We start from the raw sequence: 25632 nt of genomic DNA on the forward strand, positions 1-25632 counted from the left end.
TTGTGCAGATGGAGATGGGGAGGAGCTGTATAATTAAACGCGAACGTGGCAGCATATACATTTGTCACTTGGTGAGGTGTGCCATGGACGTGTGCCTTAGCGCACGGGCCGTTCGCCGTGGCAGCTGCTGAGTACAAGTCTTGGATTATGAGTACTACAGACTGCTCTGAAAGATATTAGTAAACACTGAAATGACAATGAAACCAACCTGAGGTGTGGGAACGTAAAAGTAATCCAACCAATATGTTTAGTTCAATTCCCTGCTTTGCCATCAGTGTCACATGCCCTTTATCTAAGTATTTTGTGGCTCCAGCCCAGCATGCCTTTAACCTCTGTGCCCTCAAGGGTAACCAGGTTCATGAATCGCAAGGTGGAAGACAAGCTCAAGATCCATTAAAGGAGGAAAGGAGGCTGAACCTGGGTTTCCTCACATCTTGGGGTACTCATAAGATCCAAGACAGAGCATAAGGTTGGAAAGGTGGGGGTACAGATACTATGTCATGCTTTATTTTGAGAGAAATCCCTTGTCTCGGCTCTTTCATACATGTCATCACCCTTACGGCAGAACTGCCTTTCTGTTGTCGATTGGATGTTTCTCATTTGCTGAATGGACATTTTCTTATACATTTGCCTTTTTCTGTTTCCATAATTAATCTGTTGCCACAGGCTAGAGTGAATAGGGACAGGCTTTGAATGTTTGGCACTTAGCTTTGACCTCGCAAGCTACCTGAAAGTATGCACCGTATGAAACTCCTGAGAAGTGCCTCTGAATTAGAGTTAACGTGGCTGGAGTGGAACAAAAAGTTCACCCCCTTTTTGGTACTAAGCATATGCGTCTTCCAGTCAGCGCTGATTAGTCTACTCAGGAAACAAGACGATGACATGAATATGAATATTTCCATCCTCCTATTAGATTAGAGGTTTTTAGAAGCAATTTAGAAGCAAAGGTTTTTAGAAGCAATTAGAGATTTTGTTTGCAAAGCATGAAACAGTGTCAAGGGACTGATTTATTTTTCTTTTAATTGAAGAATAAAGCACCGGCCCCTGGAAAACCAGGTTCTCTGAAATCAGGAGACTGACATCATGAATGACTTCTGAAAAAGGTGACCTGCGCACGCTAGCAATACCAGAGCAGGAATCTCAAGCTCTCTGTACCAACATTGCTTGTGTTGCTCTGCAGTTCACATTCATAGAGTCCCTTTTTATTGACATTGCACCATTTGTCAGTCAGCAAATGGGATCGTTCTATAATTCCATCCCAGACAGACAGCTCCCTCATAAATGTATTTATGAAGTACTTTTATATGCAAATATTTATCTCTGCAGACAAACAAGAAAATGCCACAGCGCTTTAGCAGCTGCAGAGCAGATGAGAAGGGTGGTTTCCAGGAGAGAAGATGCCGAGACTGAGAGCAAGGCAGGGGAACTTGCTCCCAGAGCTCTTTATCTTCTCTGATACGACCCACGGTAAGGGAAAATTAAATCTAAATCTGCGAGCAGCAGCGATTCACAGTAGCGCTAAGGCTGCTGTTGAGCCAAGGTGTGTCTGTAAGCGCACAGTCAACCCTCCATAAATAATTCTAGCATTGCTTAGGGCAGCACAGAAGATGGCCAGTGCTCGCTCCATGGCTGTGTGAAGGCACCTAGCAGATTACTAGGAGGTAGGAAAAGGGGTGAATTACGTTGTGGTTTCCACGGCTGCAGAAGGGGAGCGAAGTGATCAGCTGTTTCTGGGTGAGCGTTGGGGTTGAGTTGTTGTATGGGCACAGAGTTGTAACCATATGCTCCCAAATTTAAACAAACAGCTTCAGCTGCAGGTTGCGGTCTATATAAGCTAGTAAGGGTCACTGCATATCTACTTCATACAGCCACAGATTTGTTCCTGGCTGGATAACTCCATCCAAAGAGAAGGAAGAAGTAGGTGCCTTTTGGGGTTTATTCTCCCACTAGCCTGGAGCTGTGCGATACGCCCCGAGAGCAAGAAGCAAGTGGTGGGTCATGAACGTGTCTTAAGAGAAGGGATATGGGAGCGTGAACTTAGGGGAGGAGAGGAGGGTGTGATTGCAGGAGTCATCTAAGCAGGCAAACATCTACGAAGGTCTGGAGCTGCCAGAAAATGGAGCTAGAAGTACAGGTGGAGTAGCGGGAAAGAAACCCTTTACATGAAAGGGCGTGCAAAGCGCACGTTTTGGCAGAGTCCTGCAGTAAAAGCCGTGTGTGTTTGCAGCAGAGGGTGCAAGAGTGTGCAGAGAGGGGAATCAGTAGCAGTTGTGGACAGCTGTGGTAAAAGCTGCGATCACTGCAGGGGTGAAATTGCAAAGAGAAGAATTAATGGTCTTCAGCGCTGCCGGTCTCTTCAAATGTTTATGGCACTGTTGTCTCAAAAGTGGCAAAAGCTCCGGCAATAGGCATGGAAATCATTGTCTGCCTACCCGAGGAAGCATCGCACGGGCCACCGTATGGAGGATTTAGATTGTACCTTTAGATGGTATTTGCTGGTTTCCGAGCTGAGCACAACAATAAGTTATAAGTAACTGAACAACTGGATAGCGTATAGATTTCATTTACAGCTGCCATCCCTTTCTCGATCTCCGGACTAGTCATAAAGCAGAGGGAGCTACGCTGATTTATGGCAGCTAAAGATTTGCCCGAGGAATTCAGCCCTGCTTGTACCTTTCTATCGATCACGCTTCAGAGAAAGGCTCAGAAGCTGCAGACAGAGCACTGATGGATTGTTTGAAGCAGTATTAGCTAACCTCAGCCCTATCGTTATTAGCCCCTCTTCTTTGTCGATACAGCTGTAACTGGGGTTTTTGTTTTCTAAGCTTCCCTTTGCTTTTAGACTGAAACATGCTCAAATTTTCATCACTCGTACTGATTTTCTTCTCTTTTTTATGCTCGGCATAGGAGTGAGACAGCTCCAACACTTGGCATTTGTGTCTTTTCTCACCTCCCGTTGATCTATCTATGCCTGCACGTTTTTAGTCTTGCTTATCAAGTTGCAGAAACACCCGTGGCCTACGACTTTTTGCGTGCTCTCTCTAGCCCTTGCCATTTTCTGTTAAGGAGTATTCGTAGATGGGTGATCAGATAGATATCCTGGACTACTGATTTATTAACGCAGATACGCTTGGTTTCTCACTCCATGTGTTAGGATTAACTATTTTTGGAAATAAGACAGAGAAGCCGTATAGTAAATTTCTGCTGTCCTCATTTTAATGGCTACAACTGCGTGGCATCCCTGTTACTACCATGGGGAAGAGATGCTGAAGGTTTGGGTGTTTGAGGTATATTATTTGAACGATAGCACAAGAAAAGGTTAATTTGTTTTGATTTCCCAATTTGTAACAAAAAAATAAGACCTGTTGTCTGGTCTGGCTCTTTTTGCCTGCACTTCACCAGCCAGTTCCTGTGTAACAGCATCCGTGGAAGTGCATCCGTGGAAGCAGCGTGTCCGTGTAGCTCAAGCACGGGCCCGGGGGCGAGCAGCAGCTTTACCCACGCAGAGTCAGTTTTGGATAGGGAGAGTTCACCCTCCTTCTGCTGAAGTCGGTGAATGACCTATCCCTAATTTAAAATTCAAGTAGCAGCAGAAATGCCTGACAAGCGAGTTGCAGGGTGGGAAAAGACACCTGAGCTCACACTACCTATGTTTTCAGTGGGAAAATACCCATTTTGCTAAAACTGCGATTGCAGCATCGTCTCAATTGTATCCACACGCTTCTTTTTCCAGTTCATTTTGTCATCATTTGTCTATTCTGCTTGCCTGCCATTTTTCGTCCGATATCCAGATTATTAACTATTTTGAAAGGAAAATGCCCATACCATCTGTCTGATCAGCCTTCGGCACCAACGAGATCCTGTTTGAGGCGGGAATCCCGCATCTAGCAAGTACTTGACCTTGAAGCCAGGTGGGAAAGGGCATTATCAATTAAGCCAGGGATGATACGTACATTTTGAATTAATGAATGTGCAGCTCTGACTTCCCTCAAGAGAACTTAAGGCAGGAGAGAGGTAAAGTGCAGGAGAAATCCATCACAGATGTGACTTCTCCTCTGGTGAGCTGGAAAGCCTCATAATGTCTCAGTGCTCAGACCAAAGCTCTGCTGCAATCTAACGCCTGTGCTTCATTGCTAAACATCAGGCCAACTTGAAACTTGTGCCAAAGAGGGACAACGAAAGTGCTAAACCCCCTGGCTTTGGACCAAGAACCGTTCACTAGCTTCATAACGCAAGTTCCTAATTGCAGTATGACTAGCTACGGCAAACCACGCACACTGTAAGTGTAGGAAGTGCTAACGAGCACCGCGCCAATACCACGTGGCCGACAATGTAATTTTGGGTGCTACTGTGACTGAGAGAAGGAAGCTGCTGATGTTGATGTGACTTTGTACCGCGCCAGCTGGACAAAACGCACCCGTGATCAACGGATGACTCTGTTGGACTGTTTTCCCTGTAGCTGACCTTGCCCCAGCTAATGATGTGAACTGTGTGACTGCGACTAATGATGCCAACACCCGTCTGGTGAAGGCTTGTTCTTTTCTTGGCTCCGGCTCAGGCCCTTGACGGGCCAGAGTTGCAGAGGACGGTGTGTGGACACCAAACTGCACCCAGAGCTCGGTGGGGTCAGAGGAGAGGCACTCGGCCTCTTCGTGGCCGTCGCATCAATCTGTGAGCTCAGCTTTGCTTTGCCTGAGAGATGTGCTTAGCCAGATAAACCACCAGTGAAAAAGTCCTCTGCCTGTAACACGCATTTTACTCTCCACAAGAAGGGCATTCTGTGGTCTAACAGCAGACTTTGGTGTCGGCACAGGCTATCTGGATGAGCCTGGTATTGAGCGATCAGATCTGACGGTCCCTTCTGTCTCGAAGCTCTGGAAGTCGGGTAATGAATTGTCAGTCTCTGGCTGCAGAGTCTGGCATCGCTCTGGTGGAGACACCAAGAAAGCTTCTGCCCAGGCTGACTGCTGCCCTTCCCCTTCGTGCTGGCTGCTGCCACAGCCCGTCTGGAGCCTCCTCACTAGAGATCTGGGGTGTTATTGGGCTATGACTCATGTGATAGAAAAGGGCCTCCGTATGTATATTTACATCCGTGGTGCAATGTCTGCAATCTCAAGTCTGTCCTTTGTTCATTCCCTAGAACAGCCAAATAGAGGTTTGGGTTGGTTTTTTTTTCCCATGTGGCAGAGCTCTGGGGACTTTCCAGGCAGTCCAGAGAGGACACAGAATAGATGCTGTGGTCCTCTGAACAGCCGCTGCGCTGCCGTGGTGGAAGATCGTGACTGTGTTGGGAAGAGCAGAGCAACACCAGAGCTACTGAAGCAGAAACTGGGTCCCAGCAGCTGGCAAAATCACCACCTCTTTCGGGTACCTCTTGTTTCAGGACCAGGCCAGCAGCTTGTGCACAAAGAGGTGAACCACCAGAGCAGTCGGTCCTTGTTGTTCCGGCTGCTGTGGCCCCAGGTCAGCGGGACGTGACTTCCAGCTTCACGTCAGGAGAGCATTGCCTCGGCCAAGCCACCTCGTCATCCCTGAGCACCTTTTGGCTGGAGGAAAGCTGCGTGCTTATGGGCTAAATATGGTTTTATTTCAAGTACAGCCTGATGGAAATGTCATGTCTCCTGTGTCTCGGTTGTGTGACAGAAGTCCGCTGGGATGCCCGGAGGGGTGAACTGGAGAAGCCAGTGTCTGGTGGGAAGGGGCTTGCGCTGAGGAAAAGTCCCCCGCTGGGGTGAAGCGAGGACAGGCGTCTTTCTGAAAGGCCCTCAGGGACTGGTTTATGTTGTGCCGTGGCAACGGGGAGAGGAACTGGTAGCTTTTCCTTAACTGAAATTGCATTAGGAGAAACTATTTGAGATAAGATGTAATTACTTGTGGCTCTTTGTTTGCCCTGGTGCAATGCCCTGTGTGTTGAAGAGCTGTTGGAGAAAAGTTACTGAAGCCATTTGTTTATACTGCTGATTTGATGACTTCATTATGTTTTTTTTTTTATTTTATTTAATTTTTAGAGACTAAATGCAGAGCTCAACAAAAACATTCCTCTCTGGGAAATACACACAGACTGAGGCTGACGCAGAGGCTTGAAGACTTCAGAATGGTATTCAACGATGCCAAACCCAAGAGCCATTTTCTATTATTTAATATTGATTGCATCTTCTGTAACTGCATATTCTGTGCATCTTCTGGGCCACTGTACATGGAGAGAATGAAGCCCCACTAGAATTGATCCTTCACAAATGGGAAGGTCCTTGTAACGAGGACTTCTCCACTTTACAAAAAAGCATGAAATATGGCCATGTTTTATTTTTGACACCGTGCTCACGTTTTGCTAGTGCCAAGCAAAGCGAAAGGCAAATTGCTACAGAACAAAGAATAAAACATTTTGCTTAGGTGTGCATGGAAAGTGTTGTCAGGCACACAAGAAAAGCTAGAAGTTATCAGGAATTTGAAGGGTTGTGCTACAAAAGGCAAACCCAAAAACTGCTTAGTACTGATAGATGTAATGTCTTGTGTGCGCTTAGATGTGTGTAAATTGAATAGAAAACAGAATAGGTGTTGGTGGCTCACCATTATAATCGAATGCAATTTTTTGGGGTATTAAATACTTCTATCCAATGTGTTCAAAGTAAAAACAGAATAAGCCAGGATCTCCCAAAATACTTCACTGCTGTCAAAGGCTCAGGATCCCAAAAGAAGCTGTAAGATTTTCCAAGTGGAAGTTGCTTTGCAGGGGATGCTCTTAAACACTGGCTGGCCAGCCTTCACCCAAATGTCGCCCATAAGTTCTCTACACATTTGTTTCCTGAACACCAGTGGACTTTGTAAGGCAGAAAGAAGCAATTAAAAATCTCTCTGTGAGGTACTTATGCTTATCCAAACTAATCTCAAACTAATCTTGAATTTTACACTCTGCAGAGTGGCAAAAGCAAGCTATAAAAAGAAATAACAGCTCCAGACCAGAGGCTTCCGTTTCCTCAGATCTCACATTGTTAGAAGTGGGTTTAGGGAGGATGGGGGAGATCTATAGCCATTAAGAGCACATTAAATTATCCCATTAGGCTGAAGTGTAGAAACGTGACCTGTTACGCTTCTTTTTTATTATGGCCATCCTTACGCCTGGAGGGATGATATGTGAGCTGCAGAAATACCAGCCTAGGAGCTGTAACAAATTATCGCAAATAAAGGGGCTTCCAAAGAGCTGAGAAAGCTCTTAATGACGGCTTCTTCTCTCAACAGGGGTCGGGCTCCTGTTTGGATGTCAACCGCATAACTGAGCACTCTGAACACGGTGTTTTGGTGTTGTTCTACAGGTGGCATTAGAAATGTCACCGAAATTTTCTCATCGAGGCTGCTATTTGTGTACGGGGTTGATCAATAATGGTGACCAATGCTCCTCCCTGCTGCCATTTATGAAAAAATCACAAAAGGACGGCAGCACAGCTACCGCCTCCTGCTAAGATGCAAAGGCACAAAATGTTGGCATCAGCTGTGTGTGGCAGGATAAATGCCTTCCATTAGTCCTAATGCGAAGAGAAAGGGAGACTCCTAAAGCTTTCTAGGCCACCCGCGTGCCCAGTTCCCACTGCTAGTGATGGAAGAAAGGGTATTCAAATGCTTTATTTGGCACTGAAAACCTGAACAAATACGCGTTTCAACCTTAGAAGGCATGTCTGAACATCTTCCAGTTCTACTGCGGCAATATGTCGGATTAATTGCTGTTATTCCATGTCGCTTGCCTTTTCTGTACAGACAGGTCACAGCTTTCTCATCCTACGTACTTCTGAAGCGCTGCTTTTCGAGGATTTTATCTTAAAAGAGATTGTGCGGAAAGACTAAACCTTCCCAGAGCTATGAATCAATATAACTTATTCTCTAAGCGCTGTAGCAGTATCACTCAGTGTGGTCTAGCTTCCGTTGCTGTTACTGAGGCACACTTGTTCTTGGAAAAGTAGAAGCGTTTCTGCAGGTGCAGACAGCTCATGTTTTATCAGGAGCATTAAAGTAGCCCCTAAAGGCTCCGAGCGGAACTCGTGGCCCTGGCTTCTTCTGATCCGCGTTGCTCTGAAATGTTTTTTCTGGCTTGTGAACATTGCTGAGAGGACAAATATTTTTCCCTGTTCTGCATCAGGTTGTAATGGAGTTATTTGTCATTCCCGTTCCAAAATGTCCTATTTTTTCATTGGGACCGGGCATTAACTTCCAGAAATGGATTCATTTTATACCTTTCTCTGCTGTGTTAAAGGCAAGGTCAGTACACGGGAATTATTCCTCACACAGGTACTCTTCCACAGCAACCATGTCATAGATCAGCCTCCTTTTTGATAAGTGAATCAGGCAGATTCCTGTAAGTATCTCATGTAAATGGATTTTCTGCAGCCCCTAAATGCTATCTGATATGTCCTTGATGTGATCTCTCCAGTTTTTTCTACCAACTTGTTAATTAAAGCACAGGAACACGGAGAGCAGCACTCGAAGCTGATCTCAGGGTGTCTTGTGCAAGGACCAGTGCACCCTGTGCCCCGTGGGAGACAGGGACCCGTCCCATCAGGGAAAACACTCCACATCTGTCTTCTGGCAGGAGGTGGTGGGGGATGCCACAGCCACGAAAGAATGCAGAAGCCGGGAAGATGCGTGGTGTGATCTGCTCATCCCAGTGGATTGTGACCCTGACAACTTCTGCCTGAGAAGAGGGAGGGAGGGAGGAAGGAAGGGAGGGAGGGAGGGAGGGAGGGAGGGAGGAAGGGAGGGAGGGAGGAAGGGAGGGAGGAAGCGAGGAAGGAAGGAAGGAAGGAAGGAAGGAAGGAAGGAAGGAAGGAAGGAAGGAAGGAAGGAAGGAAGGAAGGAAGGAAGGAAGGGAGGGAGGGAGGAAGGGAGGGAGGGAGGGAGGGAGGGAGGGAGGGAGGGAGGGAGGAAGGAAGGAAGGAAGGAAGGAAGGAAGGAAGGAAGGAAGGAAGGAAGGAAGGAAGGAAGGAAGGAAGGAAGGAAGGAAGGAAGGAAGGAAGGAAGGCGCTCCTTTTCTTGCCCCTCTTCCTCAGCAAGGGCATGCTGCAGCCCATGTCCATGTCTCTGTGCAGAGAGCAGGAGTCGACCCAGCCATGCAGCACATTGCAGCAACACGGCAGTTGATTTCCTTCCACATCGGTTTTAACTTCCTAATTTCCATGGCCACGCCAGCTTTGAGAGTCACCCTGAGCAAACACGTCCTGCAGATGAGCCTCTGAAGGAGCAGGTGGAAAGAACAGATCTCTGGCCATAACCTCAAATTCAGCCAAATTCTCCTCATCAGAACGGGCTCTTTCAATGCCAAGTTTTTAAAAACTCTGGGCACACTGCAGTCGTCGAGATCAACACAGTAAAGTGAGGTCCACAGAATTCTGTCCTGGGATTGGACCCTGCTCCTTCTTCCATGACAAGGACCAGGGACTCGTGGCAGCAGCTCCGGCTGGAGGCCGTCTGCGTGTTCCTCTCCTTGTCTCAACGAGCGACTGCGCCCGGACTTGCGGTGAACGTTAAACACACACTTCCCCACACTTGCTTCCTGAAAACATAAATTCTGCAAACTGCAGCATAAGCATTCTCCTGACTTCTCTTGATAATTGGATTAATGGATACTGAGAGCTGGAGAAGCAACGTAGCCTGCGCAGTTTATTGCTATAGCTCATTACAGAGAGCGTACCCGTGCAGCACGTTACCAAGAAAGAAGCGCACACAAGTGCACGCGTGTACAAAGCATCCCTAAATCCTCCTTCGAATGAGAGCTCCGAATGAGATTTCCTGAAGTACTTCTAACCAAAGCCTTTGCAAAAGCAATCCAATCTTCATATAGTCAGTATCCTCACAGAGTAACCTTTTACGGCCAACTTAAAAGTACTTGGCTAGATGTCAGCACTGATTTTTAAGTACTCTGAACATTTTGAGCCACAAAGTCTCAAACCCTTTAAACAAGCTGCAAACGTCATATTCTAATCGATCCCTGTAGGAAAGAGGGGAATTTCACCAGCTTGATAAAAAAGAATCGGCCTTAGTTATGTCAATCAGAAATCACTTGTCTCTCTTGCTCCTCGCTCGCGCACGGTACCTGTCTCCCAAGGTTGCCGAGCCGACCGCCTTCCACTGAAAATGATGAAACCAAAGTGATGGGCAAATACCCATGTCATCCTGCCGCAATTTTTGGCCGCAGCCTGATGTTCTTTAATTAGCTTTCCAATTAAACATTTGCCTCCCCAATACCAACAGTTCTACAACACGTAGAATTAGTCAAATTAATTAGTCAAATTAGCAACAAGCAAAATCGTTGTGCTAAGAAGTAGAAGCCGTTTATGGGCCAGATCCAAAACTCAATTAACTTAATTACTGCCTTAGCATTTCCTTCAGCGTGCCTCGGTCAGCCCAGCGTTCGTTTTAGGACCAGTTTCCCCCCTGGGCTTCGGCGCTGCCTCGCCGGCTCCACAGCTGGCAGAAAGGAGGGTCCCAGCCCCGGGGAGACCGCGCTGAGCCTTTCCACGGGAGCGGCAGGAGGTTTTCCTCCCTCTCCACAGATGAACCCGCAGGAGAAGATGCCTTTGGGAAGGCCATCGGTGCGGGGACGGGGAGGTGGCCGCTGCTGGTGGCCGCGGGTGGCTTCCCTGCCAAATTCTGCTGGTCTCACTGGGGCGAGGGGAGCTGGGGAGCCCCTTCTTCTGCTGCGCAGGCGCTCCCTCCGCCGCAGCACCGCTCGCCAGGGCAGGGTCTGGTCTGAAACCCCGCGGGCGTTGTCCAGATTCATCCAGCAGCTCCAGGGAATCCTGCCCACCTCCAACAGCCCTCGGTGTGGGGCAGCGGTAACTGGATCACTGTTCGAGAAACGATGCATGTATGTGACCACTGTTGGAGCTCCCCCAAATTACAGTTCAGTCTCTTTGAACTTCAGAGGGACTTGAGCTTTCCAGCTTTGTGCCCAAGTGGCTCGCTAACCTCCTGGGGCACAAATAGCACGTATGCTCCTATTTTCCAACTAACAGCCCCAGTAGGGCTAAAAACAGCAAGTGATGCCTTCCAGCAGCTGGATCTCCACCCAGATTTATTGCTGGCTGGTTGCATGTTGGAAAGGCGGTTTGGCTGTGGCTTTGCTTTTCACAGGGAAACCCAAGAGCCGCCGTCGGCATCCTCCAAGGACTGCATCGTAAGGGCAGCAAGTGTGGAAGGAATTTGCTGGTCAGGGGAAGAAGATGACAAAGCTGAGCAGCAGAAGTTAACCGCAGCTCGGGAGAAAAGGAGGGGATCAATGCGCTTATTCTAAACTAATGAATTTCGTCCACCATCTGCTTTCTCCTCCCTTCCAAACAATTCATCTGCGTGGTGCCCTTTTTTAGTTCTTTTCTCACTTTCCCTCCCATCTGTCTTCCTGGATCCAGTCGGTTTATTATGGAGATAATTGTTATTGTCAATAGAGCAGCGATTCAGCACATCTAATCCCCTCAAAAGACTGGAGCAGACACAACGAGGGAATGGGATAAGGTGCTCAGGATGGCGCAGTGCAGGCAGGGACTAACACTGCGGGCAAGAAACTGGTTCCCGGAGGCAATGCCTCGGAAAGCACGAAGCTCCTCTACACGTAGTCCGTTGGCAGCCTGGGGTCCAGAAAGCCCTCCTTGAGAATTTCCTTCTGCTTCAGCTGCTGTGGCTGCACAATGTCCTGCTGCCCTTCCCATGTGTCTCCGCCTTCACAGAAATGAGGAAACTGCTTTCGGCAGAGAAAACAGACACTTCCCGTCCTCCTTCACAGCTGGGTCAGGTGTTGTTTCAGACATGCAGGGCAGATTGTCAAATGGATCTTGGCTTCAGAAGATGCAAAGAAATGTTTGATATGGTTTCAGAAGCAAAGTCACCCTTCCATAGGTGACTCAATACTTCTGAAAATCAAGTGCATATTTTCTGCTGTATTCAAGTGGATTCAGATACGGATTGTTCACAATTTGTATTGCCCAGACTAGCCTGGCTTCTGCTGTAGCAGGCGCTGTGTGTGAATCACACGACAGAATTCAACCCCTGCCAGAAATGTCTTACAACATCAAAGGTCAGTCTTGGAATAATGACAAGACTGAAGATGATGAGGGACAGGCGTTGGGTGGCACTAACATAACAGGATGTGTCCCAGGTCTATCAGGTCAGGCCTCCTGCCCGTTGATAATAACCATACGCTGCACCGATCTATACCAGCAGCTCACTGACATCAAAGGGAGCATTTTGCAGCTTTTGGTGCAGTTGGGGGACCAAGTGTGGCTCTTCCGAGGGCATTTATTTCCAGCCTGGAGTTCCCCTGACATGAGTGAAAGTCTGGTAAGCCAAGTGTGGAGCAAGCGCTGGATGCCTAGCCATGGAAACGGCAGCTCTTTTTGACAGCTGGTTACACTGAAATGTGAGGGAGAAAATTTGCTTTGAGAGAAAACCTTTGCAAGCTACTTGCCTCCAAGAGTTTGCTCTTTGCAAGCCTATTGCGAGTACAGACTCACGCTGAAGCCGTTTCATACAGGCAGACTGCTCCTCTGTGTTATAAATGGTTTATGGCCAGCTGCACAATGAAGCAGGAACTGGGGGAACTGTAGGTGAACCCGAGTTTCTAGTCTGAGTCTGTGGGAAGAGAAAAAAAGATGTCATGAACAATTATAATGCCTGACTGGAACCATAGAAATCGCGAGAGTGGAAGAAAAGATGCTCCATCACTGTTTCCTTGTCTTTCCCCAGCTATTGGCGACTTCTTTAACCTCAGCCAGCAGAAATCGGCCTCTTCTATTGCCTTCAGCCGAGCAAGGTCAGTTGAAATCACGTGAGAAACCAGCTCTGTTGTTTAAGGAAAGGGAAAGGGCCTGGAGAGTGGGTGCCCGCGGTCTCTCGGAAATGACTGTGCTCATCGTTGTCCTGAGGTTGTTCACAGCATCAAACGGGGCTCTGCTTTTGTCTGGAAGCAGGTTTCAAAAGGAATGGTGGGATAACTGCTCTCTGGCAGGGAGGTTAATGTAGCGCAAGCCCGCGCTGTGAAGTTCAAGGGCACTTCTGTTTTCTCATAGGTAAAAACTCCAGCAATTTGGAGATGTGTTACGGGTGTCAGAGTGAAAAAAACCGTGCAGGAGCCTGAGAGTTCAGTACCAGCAGCAGGTTTGACGCTGTCTGTGAAAGCAGATGACGAAGGATATATTTTCTCGATGGTTGCGTCTAAGCCCGCCAGGAGCTCCAAATTCTTGACCAAGAGACACCGGGACTGGCACTGCAGACAAAGGACTTTACTGGCGTTGGAAATCCCTCCGGAGTGAATGGGAAAAAGGAGAGCTGCAATGCTGCCCTGGGACTGCTTGCGAGATCAAGGCTCACCATCTGCACAGAGCAGCTTTAAAGCTCCTCTCGACCTGCTGTGTCCCTCCACCTTCCCATGCCCTTGCTCGTCAAGGGGAGCGCGGCCGTTTTAGCACCCCAGCGCACTCTCGCTGAAAATCCATGGCGATGGTTACGGGTCACCGGGCTGATACAGCGGGCACCTCGCATTGCACCGTGAGTCTCCTGGTGGCACTTCTGTCACTTCAAGCGCATTCGTCGCTGACAGGCGGAGCGCGGGTGCGTGAGGTGGCCATTGCTGAACCCGCTTCCTGCTGAAGGCAGCAAAAATGGCAGAGACAAGGGCTTCCCTGGAGGCAGGAGGCGTGCCTCGTGCCCCGCTGGAAGAGAGAAACATTTCCGCGCTGTATTTGTATAAGCTCAGACCTTCGGCAAGTCCCGCTGCCGTGGAAAGAAACAGTCAGACTCGTATTGCTTCCCCCCCAGCGCTACGCAATTTACACACACGTACAGCAAATACGTGCAAGCACCATTTTCTTATGGAGCCACATTTCTTTCCAGTCACAAAAAGCTTGCAAGTGATGCTGAGCTAAGGATAGGCATTATAACAGAAAAAGAGCAGAGAGGCTCAGGGCTGACTCCAAAGTACAAGTTTCATCGCTGTGGGGGGAATTTCCGAAGCCCGCTGAAGTTAGGGTCACCTTTCAGACACCCCCAGAACACGTGGGCTGAGAAGCATCAGCCATTCACAGCACTTTCCATTTGCTGCAGCGCCAGCCTGCAGCACAACTGAAGCATCCCCACGCCGCGCGTTGGCGTTTCCTTGCCCAAATCCGTGTCCAAGGGGCCGCCAGCAAACCTGAAACTATAGCACGGCAGTGCACTACCTCTTTTTCCCAGATGCCACCCGCAAAGCGTTCTGTGGAGAGCTGCATCATTTTGCAGCATCTGTCTCTAAACTGTTCCAGTTGGACTCTGTTTGGGACAGTGAAAGCTTCCTAGTTTTGTCCCGGCAGCATCCACACATCAGCGCAAAGAGCTCAGCCAGCAGGGCACAGGCCCCTTCTTGCTGACGTTCATGGAACAAGAGCCGTTTTACTGCTGTGGGAGCCCCGTATTCCCCATGGCCAACCGCCATCTCAAAACGCACACAGTTCGATCTCTTCCCCTGCGCCGAAGAGGAGACAGACCTCGCCAGGCTCTACCCAGCCCCTGGCACTGGTGCCCCCGTAACGCCCAGCCAGGTCTGCAGCACCGAGCGGGCTGCAGCTGTTATGGCGGGATCCTGGCAGGAAAAAACTAAGGCTGTGGGTTTTTTTCCTCTCTTTCTCTGGTCTTGATGAGTTCAATAGCACCTCCATGGAGAAGGGAGGTCATCGGACTCCTTCTCTGTAACAGGGGAATCGTGTGCCGAGGGACCTCCCAGGTCTGGCTTTTCCCACAGCTTTTCCTGAGATGCAACTTGTCAGAGCCTTCTGCTCACGGCTGGACTTTGCTGTCAGATTAGTTACATATGAATATCCATCCGTACCTTGACGAGCTTCGGGCCCCCTGCTGTAATTATCGTCGTCCGGACTAGTTAAGCAGAATGCTGGGCCATTCCCCAGCGATGGTCCCAAACACGTTGCAGTACCGCTACCTGAGGGATTGCTGTAACTTTGGTGTCGGTGTTCCCACAAGGGCAGAGTAATAAATCGTGGTGGGGAGAAGCTCCCGGGGGCACACAGCAAGGGGTGCCTGTGCTGTCACCACCGCCGTGACAGGTCGCAGGCCAGCCCCTGGCCCCCCCGTGGGCAGGGACCAGATCTCTGAGCATCCCGCCGCCTCCCAGGGGATTTGTGCGGCCAGCGGTGAGGTGCTGCGGCTGCAGGGGTGTGGAGGGGCCGGCAGGCACAGGGCTGGTGTGGCGGGAGGCAGGTGGGGGCTGGAGCTGCCGACCGGTGCTCATCCCCCCACCAGTCCGTGTCCGGCCACTGCCCACAGGGACCGTGCACCCGGACGCCGCTGCTTTCTGCCGAGGCAGGGCTGGAAAGGTGCCCGGGGGCTCCTCGGCTTCACCCGCAAATTGCGTCGTGAGTTACAGCCTCTCCTGGGGAACCGAGCGGCACCTTTCACTGTGCAGCTGTGGACTGGTCCCAGCTGAGCCGCCTCAGAACTTCAGTAGCTGCGTTTATTTTCAAGACGTTGAACCTTTGATATTCTGCCCAGCACAAAAGATCCGGATACATCCATTTCACCCTGGCAGTGAACTGAATATTCCCTCACAACACGTGATGAGGGACAACAGTTACAACGGATGGTGAGCAAGAACGGCTGCTCCCTTTATCTGAAATGAAAAAGTTTTCAAAATACCATTGCAATCAGCATCCAAAGAAGGTATCCATTTCCAGGCATTCTTTTCAACACCCATTTATTTTATAAAAAGGGAAAAACGTCCAGTTCCTTGTTTAGTATTTTAAAAAAGGAGATTTTTTGTGCCGGGTGAGAAATCCAAATTGCAAGCAGTGTAATTTTACAAAGGACAGATCATCTGGCTGTAAAGTGGAGGGCAGCCTCCTGTAAATCTCACACGCATCCGTGTTTGAAGCCGACCGGTTCCCATGGTTACCATGACATTGCTAGTCTTATTTATAGCCCTGCGCTATATATATTGCTTTCCCGAAGGCATAAAAGGGATCGCTGACTGTGAAGGAATCTGGGAACTGCACATTAAAAAAGAGACGTAGAGGGGAAAAAATCTAATTAAAGAGGGGCTGCTGAGGTTAGGTGTTGGCTTCTGCAGCACGGGGCCGTGACTCCGTCCTCGCGTCAGAGCAGCAGGAGGGATGCCAGCGGCCCCGTGGCTCCTTCGCCCCGAGCCCCCCCAAAGGATGCCCCTGGCGAGGGAAAGCCGGGGCGCCGCTCGACGTCCCTGCAGACCACTGGGACGGGATTTCCCAGCTCCACGTTCCTGAGGGAAAGAAGGGGGGCCGTGGGTGGCAGCGCAGTGGGAGAAGGGCTGGGGACAGAGAGAGGCACCCTCCGATGTCTGCACCCCCCAGGGCTGCGCCCCGGAGCCAGGCAGCTGCAGACGTCTGCACGGAGCGGGACACGTCGCCCGCTCTCCCAAGGGGACCGCATCGGGCGTTTCTTCCTCTCTGAAGCAGGCTGTAACACACGTGTGTGGAGCCATACATGTGTATATCTGGATACATATAAAATGTGTTATGAAGAACATACATTTTGTTAGGAGGAATGCAGAAAAACCCCCAAAAGAATCAAGTCAGTGGTGACATTTACACAGGGACTGCCCTGTGATATGGGCAAAAGACAAGCCCATAGGGAAGGAAGGGAGGAAGGGAGGAAGGGAGGAAGGGAGGAAGGGAGGAAGGGAGGAAGGAAGGGAGGAAGGAAGGAAGGGAGGAAGGAAGGAAGGGAGGAAGGGAGGAAGGGAGGAAGGGAGGAAGGGAGGAAGGGAGGAAGGAAGGAAGGAAGGAAGGAAGGAAGGAAGGAAGGAAGGAAGGAAGGAAGGAAGGAAGGAAGGGAGGAAGGGAGGAAGGGAGGAAGGGAGGAAGGGAGGGAGGAAGGAAGGAAGGGATGGAAGGTAGTAAGAGACAGAAGAACACATTAATTTTTAATAGAACGCTTCCCCAGTTTTTAATCCAATTCCATTTCCAGGAGCCAGGTTGCTGCCCCGGTCAGTTGTCAGCCCCAGGGGCAGTTTCAGCCACCCAAGGGTAGATCAATAAGATAAAGAGAAACTGTAAAAGTCTTGAAACTGGGAAACAACAACCCTGGCAGCTGACATGCAAACCAACAAGAAAAAAGGAAAGTTTATTATAAATAACTAACATGAGGGTCTTAAATGGCGTCTCCTACAAAAAATTTGGGATTGATAATATGGGTCTGATTACAAGCAAAAATTCTGAGGAGGGAAGGTCTGCTCAGACCCCAGCTGAGCTGAAACCTCTTTGATGAGCAGCTGAAAATGAGACGGGATTACCTTTCACAAGAGCATGCACCACAGCTTCAAGACCATTGCCCTAATGGCGAGAGTTTTGCTGATTCAAGACCTGTGGGAATGAGTGGAAACCGATGCCCGGAGAAAAAATTGTCTAAAGCCTGACCTAAACAAGAAAGGAGAGGTATTCTGTGACTCTGCTAATGACATTGAGATGTCCCTTTCACTAACTGTTACAAAGTTCAGTTACAAACAGCTTCATCTTAGCTGCCTGTGGAACTGTAAAGCCTGGTAATCTAAAACTCCTAGACCACTTTGATGGGGAAAAACGAGCAATCCGACAAGCGACCGTCCTCCTGAACAGGCATTTAATAAGACAATCCCTGGTGTGGAAACACAGATGTACTTGGAAATCACTCACCACTTCATTTTCATTCCCGTCTTCCTCTTTGATGATGCCTACAGGCTGAGATTGAGTTCAGAAAATTAATGGGAGTACAGCAAGGTCTAGTTAGGGAGCAGAGAAAAAAACACCCCAAAACAACACCAAAACAGGAAAAGAATATGAAGTGATAAAATCATAATTAAGTCCTCACTCATTTTAAAGAGATTTTTCCAAAAAAGCAAAATATTTTCCCTGTCAAGACACATAAACAAGAAACTGAATGTCCCCAAAAGTACTGCAGATGCATTGTAACTGAGCTTCAGTAGGAGTTATAATGTCACGGATGGGCCTCTACAGAGCCAGCTCAGCAGCCAGCTATGCCAGTCCCGTACAGAAGCAGTCATCACAATATCAACAGACTTTTGCCATTTTCTCCAAATTACTAGATGGCCTAATGCCACTGCAAGCTTTTGTGTTGATTAAATGTAAATTATTGAGGAAACTAACTGAGGAAATTCCAAGGTAGCGGAGATTATGGTCTCTGCAACTCTGCAACTCTCTGCCTGTCAGTGACTGTGATACTTCTGAGCTGGTAATTTGATATAATGCTTACAATCCAGTATAATCCTCGAGGATTCTAGTATTTAGGATTGAGTTTGTTGAAATGCCCAGGCAGGCACACTGGAGAGGGAGTGGGAAAATCCATTTGCCAAAAGAATAGGTAAACCTTGAGGTGGCACCAACCAGAACAATGTTTGCATTCAGTTGTACCTGTGGAATAAAAGAGAGAAGGGGAAATCATTGAAGTTGGAATTCAAATGGCTTTACACTAGTCTAAATTTGGCTGTTTGTTTTTTTTATTTATTTTTATTTCTACAGGGAAACCCTATGGGAAGTAATATTCTAATAGGGTTCTACAGAAAAGTGATTCCTGTGGCAATTATTCTAAAACACATTGACTTCTTGATAATGAATGGCGTTTTGCTTTACATTTTGAGTTGCATATGTACGAGTCCTTCTGATGTCCACAACTCTAACTATAAAAGGAAGTGAACTTTTTATGGAATCCTTGAAGGGGCAAGGTGCCACTTCTTGAGGAACTTGGCCAGCAAAACTCTGACCTGAACCCTGCAAACATGGATTATGCCTTTCCTCCTGGCGCATAGGGTTTCTTCCTTTCAGGCTAGTGTAATGCTCTGACCTTTTTAACTTGTCCAGAAAAACATGCATATTAAGAAATTAGGTGCTGCTAAGCGTTAGCTAGAATGCTGGATCACACCTAGCAGTGGGAGGCCATTAACCAGTACGGTTGAGATTATGTTTCTGTTCCATATTTGTCCCTTTATCGCAGAATTTAGAATAAACAGAAGTAATGATGCAGATGTGACCAGCTGTTAACAGGAATGTCACAGCCTATGGGCTTCAGGCACTTGCTACCCTGTAGCTTAGACCTGCATTTAGATGATGGAGGCAGCAAGACAGAGAAGGGCTTAGCTATGTAAGCAAGCAATTCTCCTTTTACTGAGAAGGATTTAGGAAGGTTTCGCTTTCCAGAAAAATCTGAGATGTCAAGTTAGGATCTGAGATGAAATCTCTTAGATATTGTGGCCTGATAGTGAAAGGCTGTTCGTAAAATTTATGACTTCTACCTTCTAGAATGAACAGCAGTGTTCAGTACCCATACAAGAAAACTTCTACCTAAAATCTCAATGATGTTCAATGAAGACTTAATTATCAGACTGATGAGATGTCTTTTAACACTCCTACTGATTTTATCAGGAGTAAGACGAGGCAGTTTTCAGATGCAAAAGTTCAAAAAAAGAATGTGGTGGATATGCTTAAGTTTTATAACACAATAGCTCTAGATTATTTAACTATAAAATGAGTGCTTTTCCATTTCCTTTCTTTGGAGCCAGAAGAACTTTTCTATATTGCTATAATTTTCTCAGTACCACAGGCCAAGAAAGTAACTTTACCTGTTCACTGCTCTTCTTGGGTATCTTCCCTTCTGTACCTGTGTATGGAGCTCTCAGCTTTCATGAACCACCTCTGTTTTGCAGCTCCAAAGGTTTCACAGAATCACAGAATGGCAGGGATTGGAAGGGACCTCTGGAGATCATCTAGTCCAACCTCCTGCCAGAGCAGGTTTCCACTTGGTCCGCAGAGTGGAACATTCAGGATAAGTCGAACAGAAATCTGGTCTTGTTGCTCCCCAATGAAAACTTTTTAACAAAGCATAACACAGTGTAAACAGAGAATATCATGGTCATCTCCAAGACTAAAAAATAGGCAGGTGTGCATCATTTCAAGCACTATGAAAGCAATCACATAGTAAAAGAAATGTATAGTACCAGCAAATTAAAATAAATATTAAGCTACTGACATACTGTTCTAAGCAGACAATAGTATGTGAAGCAAATGTGCAAGTAAATATAATTTCTACAGCTGAAACGGTTTAAAGTGATGTAGATAACATAAGAATAGTACCAGAAAATGTCAAGGAGGCTGAAAGAAAAAGAGGCACGTTTCTCACTTCTTGGAAGCTGTGGGAGAATATATATTTAAATAGAAATCTTTGCAATTAGCAGCTCCAGGGCAGAGTGGCTGTTCTGGTAGGACGTGATTTTTTTCTTTTAAGTGTTCCTCAAAGTGGTACTTTACTCTTGCAGAACTACTGCTGTTCTCTGTATTTGCCACCACCCCTTTCACACGCGTCAACTCTCTAGCATTAGCTATATATTCAGCAGTATTTAGACTTCTACAGTATTTGTAAGCTTTCCTTCTCAGAACAAATGAATGAGATTATCCAATATCATTTACTTAAACAGTGACCCTTTTCCATTTCTAGTCAATTTCCCTTCCTGTCTACTTGGCAAGCAGTCTTTTTGATCATTACAAACTGATATCGGGCATCCATTGTGGCTCCAGCCTGCCTTTTATCTGCCAGGCAGTACTCAGAGAATGATCTAACCTTTGGTGCAAATTAAAGCAGCCTCAGGGCATGCAAATTTATGTTGTGAGGAAGGGTTCCCTGAGGACCTGCTGAAGGTCCCCATTGTGCTCCAGCTCTGCATATGTTGAACATAAAACTCCTTCTGCGACAATCTCTGCCAAAATTCTCTGAAGTGTCCTTTCCGTGGCATAGAAGGGATTATTTATATCCGTCTCACTACAGGCAACAGGAATATACCACAGAACATCTGACTTGGTAACTTGGGTTAGAAAATTAGTTATATGCTGATTATCTTGAATTTCCTGAAGTGTTTTTTCCTGCTACCTTTTAAAATATATCTAGCAGTTATTAATAGTCAGCATGATAATAAGGACTCTGGATCTCATAGTAAGTTTTTGTCAGTACTGTCATCCTGAGAGCAAAAGACAAAAGCCTGTGCTCTGGAGTTACTGCGCATTGGCACACAGCACCAAGGCAAAGATATTAAAAAAGTCCCTTTTCCAAAAGATTTCTTTTTCTAACTGGATCTGGGAGAATAGCTTCCTGGTTTGATGGCTAGATACAGGCAGTTTGACAAATGTGTTTTGATTGGTATCAAAACCCAAACCATGTTTTTTGACAGGGGAGGAAAGAAGAGGACAGCATGGAAACTTTCCAAATTTTGTGAAAAAACTAAGAATGATTATGAGTTTGGATCATCCCTAAGAAGAATGATCGAAACACCATATATTAGACTGGGGAAGTGCAGGCGCCCTGTGTATGAAGCAGCCCTGGTCTCATATCTCTTCTGGTGCAGTGATTTGCTGCAAATTGACTTTCTTGATGACATGAAACCCTGCGAGCTGCCTTTCTCACATTTACAGGTATCATTTTCTTTCTGGTTTCTACAGAAATTTCTGCTTCTCACTCCCTTGAGCATAAAAGTCAAACAGGAGCTTTGCTGTGCAAATACCTGACTAATGAAAACTCCAGTACTTCCATGAAACCTTGACACCATGAACAAGACGGAGCAAGGAAAGAAAATTTTTCAAAGACAGAGATTCGCTTTTCAGAAGGATAGTAGTGTAAAGTAAGACTTCACCACAGAAAAGGATTAAGGACAGTTGATAAAATAATAATAACAACATGTTAGGCAATAAAGTGATCAAAGGGCCTAGTTAGCAACAAAAGTAATTGCTTTCTGTTTGTCTAAGCACAGGCTCTGTCTGCTGTGTCCTATAAAGAGTAATTACAAACGCCATGATGTTAACCTCCAGTCTCCTGAGACATCACTGAAAGCAAGGTTGTATGGTGCCTTACCCTGGACAAAAAAAGTGCGTGTTTTAAGTAGGGAGCATTAGACTGCCACTGTGTCCCCACAAAGGTCGCCGAGAAGTGGAGTCAATTCATTTAGCAGGTTGGTTTGAGGTCTCAGGAAAAAAGGAGCACAGTCCTCAGTTTTACTCCCAAGATTTACTCAATAGGGCTGATTCTGTAAGCATGCAACTGCCAGCCAGCAGGATGGCTGACATAGATGCTGTAGGTGTGAGTGAGGTATGCAGAAGAGATAGAAGACAAGAAGGTGCTTTCCTAAGCAAGCTGTTTAATTCTTTTTGTAGCCTAATTATTTTAGGAGCATCAGGGACTTAATCAAGATGACCACGTAAATTATTTCACCATATTTATTAAATGGAGAAACTACAAATTTTTTTGTATTAAGTAGTAAACATCTGAGGGAGGGAACTAAGTCCACTTTTGCAACACCTTATTGCCCCGTCTTTTGTCTGTGATCCACAGACTATGAGCTACTCTGCTGCTGATAGTGTCTGATACTTGTGCAGCTGACAGAGGCAGAATCCCCTTCCTTGTGTGCATTGGCTCTCTCACTTTTAGAAAAAATGCTACCACATAGTGCATCCCTAAGTGCACATATTTGATCAAGCCAGCAAATCAAATTATGATTTATTGAATTGCATGAAGTAGAGAAGGAAGAAGCAGGGAAGAGAATAGTGTGGGAAGAGGGAAGATAAAGGAGAATTGTTCCCTTATGAGATACTGTTAAAACTCATTTGTGCTGTTAGGAAAGGAAGGAAGTTGATTGTGGTCTCAAAGCTATGAAAGCCAAAAGTATTGCCTGGGACAAGTTGGGGAAAGCTGAGTGTTTATCAAACTCTAGGTTATTAATAATCAAACATTTTCAAGCAAGAAGATTACTTCTTCCTCACGCTCTCTAGGTATTAGTTCAGTATCCTCTCAACTAGCCTGTGCCCTGCTTCTATAACTCATGGCTTCTGCAAGGATAAGGCACCTTTTTTGCCCTCTGTAATGCATTCATGTATGGCTTTGATGAAACGGTGCACATCAGAATCCCTTGCTTGTTTCTGACTTACTTCCCTGCTTACTGATTTATGTATTCTCCAGTCCTACAGCTGGGTCTTCCCAATTTCTCAGGCGTAGAAGTTTCCATGGTAACCTTGTGAGTGAAGGTAAAACCGTGGTGGAAATCAGTATTAAGCCAACAAGCCACTGATGTGCAGAAAAACTGCTCAGGACCCAGTTATGAAACGTTCTGGCACAGTACGTGCAGATCCTGTCTGAGGCATTCATGGATTTCTGATCTGTACTTGCACCTTTTTTTCCTCTTCCCTGTTGTCCTGCCTCTTTGTCTCTCCAGACCTAATGTAGCACCCTAACTACATTGTTAGGACATAACAATAAGACTGGACGAAAACTAACTGAATTGCTCTGTGGCATATTTTGGAGAATGGCAGCAGTGGAGATATAAAACCAGTTCTGCAGTTAAGCAGGATTATCAAAATCAGGGTGTCTACAACCACTCCGGCAGACAAGCCAGATTATGGGTTTAAGAAGTGTGTCACCCTATGCCATAAACCCAACTGTTTTCCTTGTTGCTAGACTTATTCTGCTAGCTCAGGCAAAGTCACCCCCTTCAAAGATCACTCTGGTACTCTCCATCATCTCCAGTCACAGCTTAAGGTGGGGTGTTTTGTCGTCTTGCCTCTTTCTAGAAAACACCTAAACTGTGCAGTCTAGTGCTGGTGCAGGACTGCTTGTGTGTGAAGAGGGCAGGAGAGAAGGAAACAGCAGCAGTCCAAGGCTAAGGATGATGCTAAGAGCATGTGGGGCTGGCAATGGAAGAGGCAAGCAATTGTGTTTATTCCTACAGAGGGACCACCTGGTCACAGCAGCGTCCTGGTGAGAACCTCTGAAGCGCTATCCACAGGAGCAGGCCTCAGCCCATACTTAGACCTTTTAGAGAACCATGGAATCATCAACAGGAATAGGGAATTTGGCTAACAGTGTTATCTACTGGCCTGGGAGAATGTAGAAGACTCCATACTCCTACTGACACAGACTGAAAAAAATTAGATAGGGAGGAGCGAGAGAGGGAGGGAGGTAGGTAGGTAGATAGATACATACATACGTACATACATGCATGCATACATATATACATACATATATTCATCCACCTTGAAATAAAACAAAACCCCACCATACTTCTATGCATACCCCTGCAAGGAGGAGGTATTGCACCAAGCCCCAAAGTCCTTGTTCAGCATCACAGACCGATACACCCAGCCAGTGGGCGGCAGAGAGCCCAGCTGCGTGTGTGCTGCGGCTGAGCTGGTGCTGTCATCCCTGAGGGATGCACTGCTGCGGCAGCGGCTGGAGCAGAGACAGAGGGAGGTGAGCCCCTCCTCAGCTGGCACCGCCCCTGCTGAACCGCAGCTTGTCAATTCAGCCCACGGTTGGGCTTCACTTTGAAGCTGACACTGCAATGCACAGGGTGTGATCCTCTTCTTTCTTTGCTGTAGGTCGAAGGACCATCACCTTACGGCAGTGCGCAAGAGTCTAAGCCAGAGAGGAGACAGTCGCTGGCGGTCTTGTTTCCTAGGCCGACGTACTCCTGCTAATAGACTCACATGATCATTCACTCTCCACAGATAGCCGTGAACTTTGAAAATTTTCTTCTTTCCACAGCTCTGTCAGAGCTCAAGGGGAGAGAGCTTGTGGATTTGAAGCTGCATGTCCCTGTCCTTCTGCTTCCAAGAATCACTGTGGGATGAGCACACATTCTGCCCAGTGTGGTAGGACTTTCCTGGTCAAGCTTTCTGTTACTGAGTGAAGTTTTTTTCAAAAAATGCTCTGGGGACCCAAAAGGATGGTAGAATTTATTAAAACAAGAAAACAACTCAAACTGTCCAAGTGAAAAATCCTAGTAGCTCCCCCCAGCAAAATCTGACACTACGACACCATTGATAGCAGAGCAACGAGAAATTACCAGCACAATAATTACCGACCCAAGTCACAGTGCCAAGCAGACCTACTCATTCAACCACTAACAGGAAGGCTGAAGGGAGGTGAAAGGAGCTGCTGCCTCTTTCCAAAATATAGTTTTTCATGCTTTGGATACAAAGTTTCCTTAAAGCACAATGGGTCCTGATGGAAGTGACTGCACTTTCACAGGGACAACAGAGCTATTCATGACTCTGGCTTCCTACTACTCGTCTGTGACCAGTGATATCATGGGCAGTCAGTGGAAAAGGAACCATGTTCTAACCTATTCCAATATGTATTCTTTCATGCAACTCAGAGTATTTTCTTGTAACAACATGAAGACTTCTATGCTTATTCTGATTTTATGAGGTCATTCAGCAGCAGTGTTTTCAGGGATTCTTTTTAAAGATTTTTATCTGCAGGTTTACTAATTCTCTTGCATGATCCTCTTAAACCCACAAATCTAGAGTAATCTCAATAAAAACATTACTTAAAGATGAATTTGTGGAACTCTAGAGGAAACACAGGCACATGTAACTCAGATCTATTTTAACTCTTAAATCTTAGTGCTTTTTCTGTATGCTGTGCAAAAGGCAAGAGCAAATCTAGTTGTGGAGTGGACTGGGATGTCCCTGCAGGCCTGGAATATCCCCTTCCCTGCCCCCGCGGGGCTCAGTGCTAGTTACTAGCAGAGGTCAGCAACAGGTACACCTGGTTTTCAAAGATTCCCTTTGTTGTGGGAGCAAGTTATGAACCTAAAGAAGAACA

This window comes from Rissa tridactyla, chromosome Z (assembly GCF_028500815.1).
Source record: "Rissa tridactyla isolate bRisTri1 chromosome Z, bRisTri1.patW.cur.20221130, whole genome shotgun sequence".
NCBI lineage: Eukaryota > Metazoa > Chordata > Aves > Charadriiformes > Laridae > Rissa > Rissa tridactyla.